We start from the raw sequence: 4,165 nt of genomic DNA, 5'->3' as shown, positions 1-4,165 counted from the left end.
TTTAGCCTGAGCTCCGTGCTGCCGCTTGTTGCGCAAACAAGTATATGGCAGAAATGTATGTTTTTGCCACCACAGACTTGCATTTTTTATTTTACTTTTGAACCCACACTGTTCTTAAAGAAAACTTTGAAGTGTACAAAAATGAGGTAGGTGCTCAGTTCATATTCCTTCCCACAAGGAGGGCCCCTCAGGACCTCCATCATACAAGCAAGGATACTATACAGCCAGCCATCTCAGCCCAAAGGGCAGAATTATAGTGGAGCTCCCCTACTGCACACTGAAAAGAACAGATGCTACACTTGATCTTAGCCAAAAAGCAGAGTAGCAGCCAACTGGAGCACCTGAAAATGAGGTACCCATACACACTTTGATAAATGATCAACTTCTTTTCGGACTTATCTCTTCTGATTGGAATAATTGATCTGTAGTTGACAACCCATTTCATCCATGCACCACATACGGGGAAGTGGATGTTGATTGATATTTTTGATGTGATCATAAGTCATCAGTAGCATTTTTGTTTCCATTAGAATCACATAATCTGATTGATCAAAATATGATTGTATGCATGAACAAGGTATTTCATTTCTGCCAGCAGATGTAAAACAATCGACAATTTTCTGCCTTGGTCCATCGATTCAGTTTGAGCCTAAATCGATCGGAAGAGAAGTTGTGGCTATTTCCTTTTTTGCAGATTCAGGCTGGGTTCACACCGCTGCGGGTGGGAGACCCGGATGTGATTCGCACGGCACTGCAGTGCAAATCACATCCGATCTCTGTGCGATGCGAGTTCAGCCATACAGATAGTATGGCTGAATTCGCATCGCACCCGCCACAAACTCGCACAGGACCCTTTTTTTGGTCCGCAGCAGAATCAGATCGCATGGGTGTTCACACCATGCGATCCGATTCCTGTCCGAGTTTGCAGATCGCACTGCGACATGCGGACTGATCTGGGGGTGTCATTAAGATTTCATTGACACTCCCAGCAGTCCGCATAGGGCAGTGTGAACTGCCGGCGGGAGGCATGCGATGCGGGAAAACGCAGCGGATTCGCGGCGTTCCCGCATCGCTCCGGTGTGAACCTGGCCTCAATTGTTTTGATCAAATCGAAGATGTTTTAAAATTTTGAAGCATGTATGGCCACTATAAGACCAAAATGGAGGAGTTAGGAATGACCATGCTGGTAAGGGCCCACAAGAATCTCTACAGACCCCAGTGATGCCCATTGCAAGAAGGGGCAGAGGTCCTGAGGAAAAGATAAGCATAGCGGACATGGCTCAAGAGCCCTGTCAGAGCAAACACACCACACAGAAAAAACGTGAAGCAGATACAAAGATGACGATGTCATAGATGATATTGTTTTCCATTGACAAAAACAAAAATACCTGATGCTTGAAACACATTAAAAACTGCATTCATGCACAAAGAAGGCTTAAAAATCATCTGATGCATGAATGGGAGCTAATATGTTAAAAAAAGACCCTGTCATAGGGGGTGCACAGTAAAGGCAGCCTGTAAAAGGCGATGATCAATACCAGTGTTTTCCAAACTGCAGCCGGGGGGGCCAGATGTGGCCCTGTGTTTGCCTTTATCTGGCCCTTGGGACACTATTCCACCAACTGATACCAATGATGAGGCGCCATTCCCCCTACTGACACCTTCAATGGGAAACTATTTCTCCTATTAAAACCAATGATGGGACGCTGATGCTGGGGCATTTTCTATGCCTAATAGCCAAAGTCCAGCCCCCCTAAAGACTGAGGGACAGTAAATTGTCCCTTTGCTTAGAAAGTTTGGACACCCCTGATCTATACTTACTTTTCTGCTACCAGCATCTTAAACTTCACTACATTACAGATCTCCAGCAACTCCAAGTATCTGAGACCTCTGGGGTGTGAATACTTGCTACCCTGCTAAGCTCTATGGTTATTTCTGTTGTATCATACTTCTTGTATAAATATAGGGGCCAGTGGAAGAAACCACAGCATGCAGCAGGGAAGCAGGTATTCAACACAACTGAAAGTCTCGTACCTGAAGCTGCCAGAGATCTGAAACATGGCAGAGTTTTAAGACACGGGCCCCTGGAAAGGTAAGCATACAAAAAAAAGGAGGGCAGAGTCGATGGATCGCCTGGTCCTTATCTGTCATCTCTCTATTATGTTTCTATATTATATGATCTCATTGTCTTGGCTGCCCTTACTTTACTTTGGACCCAATATTGACAGGATTGCACTAAAATGTTAATTCAATTGTAAAAATGATTTTCAATATTTTTATATCTGCAGCTTTTACTAAAATGCCCGGTGCTCCTTCCACAAGGTCCTGCTTCTGGCACTTTCTGTTATAAGGTGACAGCACTGTCCTTGTGTCCCAATTGTACTTCTTTGTCATCTTGTAATGTGGCTTTGTGATTGAGCCTACAAGGGGCTGTGTCAACCATCAGAACACCAGCCCTGAGAAATGCCATGCAGCCATTGCTGGAGTACATGCAGGTAGACAGGAAGTAGCTCACGAGACCGAAGGAGATCAGCAACATTGAGATGGAATAAAGGACAAAAAAGTAGCAAGGCTAGTAATTTCTGGAAAAAAAATCTTTATAATAAACAGTGCATTAGTAAATAAATCTGACATCACATGGGAATCGCTGCTGCTAGCAAAAGAAGAAGCTGGAATGCAGCTGAATCTCTCTCACTAGTGAAGAAGTAATATTGCTGGTCTGGCTAGCGAGGAAGTGACTCCATTAAAACAGGGGGTTTGTTAGTGATCCAGGTGCTGTTGAGTTGTAGCCATTGACAAGATCATATGACATGGTCCTAAATCTCATACAGTTAAAGGCTAAAGCCAGAAATTTCGATCCGTCTATTGGCAAGCTGGTTGTACTAAAGTTAATCCAGCCTGTCAAGTTTTCCTCACCTGATCGCTGCTGTGATCATTGTATTCTGCCAATGGGGGGGTGGCTCCCCACACTCCCCGCCAGCAAAACAGGAATGCGTCAGCAAGATCCCTCCAAAAAGAGAACCTGTCATGCCTTTTTCTATCGCAAGGGATGTTGGTCATTCCTTGTTAAAGCTATAACTTTGCTAAGAAAAAATGAAGGGGACAGAGTACAAAAAAAGTTTTAATTAAAATAAATAATAAAAGTAAAAAAAGGCGAGCACCTACGTAAGTCCCGCATGCATATGTAAACAGTGATCGTGCCACATATGTGAGGTATCGCCACAAATGTCAGAGCAAGAGTTCTGGAGCTCCTGTGTAACTCTAGACTGGTAACCTGTAAAGACTTAGTATCGCCTATGGAGATTTTTTTTAGGTACCCTCATTTGTCGTCCTTCTAGGGGCGTAGGTATTTTTAAAGCGTGACATGTTAGGTATCTTTTTACACGGTGTAACATCAACTTTTATATTGTATTGTATTGCATTTGTGTGCACTATAATTCACTAACGTGTACAGTATTTTGTTCCTAAAAATTTGTGTTTTAAAAATGGCTGTGCAGAAATCATGCACAAAAAAAAAAAAAAATTGCAACAACCATTATTTTATTCTTCTGGGTCTCTAATTTAAAAATATATATAATGTTTGGGGGGTTCTAAATAATTTTCTAATAAATGGCAAAAAAAAAAAATGCTGATTCTTACATGCATGACAGAAATTGGCCTGGGGTAGTTAAAGTAGAATTCTGGTCAAACCCTAACTAATCTTAAAAATGCTCCCACCCACTACAAACACCTATTCCTGTGTAAGAAATATGTATATACTTACCTATTTTCAGGCCAGCCCAGTCTGGTCATGTGACTTCCCCTGTGTCCGCCGGCTGCAGGGGAGAGGATAGAGCGCACTGACAATGGCTGCTAATACCTGAGCCTTGATGTCTCCCATAGGCTTTAATGGCCCATCTGTTTTCTGTACTCCATCTTCTCCCCTACGGCTGATCGAGGGAAGCCAATCACGTGACCAGACCAGAGCGGGCTGAAAATAGGTAAGTATACAGATCTTTGCTTACTTGTGACTGGACAGTGGAAGGAGAAGCAGCTTGTTTCTCTATTACTTCACTCTCTAATAATAGTGTGATTGACTATTTATGCTGCCTGTCCCTCTCCCGGTCTGAGATCTGGTGCACTAGGGACTGTAAGACAGTAATACTAAGTACATTTTTGAAGAAAT

At 43.0% G+C, this 4,165-nt stretch overlaps 1 pseudogene; it reads right to left on the bottom strand.

Moving 5' to 3' along the window:
- Positions 1-208: 208 nt before the first annotated feature.
- On the bottom strand, positions 209-329 carry LOC143964680 (U2 spliceosomal RNA; annotated as a pseudogene).
- Positions 330-4,165: the final 3,836 nt, after the last annotated feature.

Source organism: Lithobates pipiens, unplaced genomic scaffold (assembly GCF_037356315.1).
Source record: "Lithobates pipiens isolate NorthernLeopardFrog02 unplaced genomic scaffold, aLitPip1_a1.2 Scaffold_8, whole genome shotgun sequence".
Classification (NCBI taxonomy): domain Eukaryota; kingdom Metazoa; phylum Chordata; class Amphibia; order Anura; family Ranidae; genus Lithobates; species Lithobates pipiens.
This window is presented reverse-complemented; position numbering and strand designations above follow the sequence as displayed.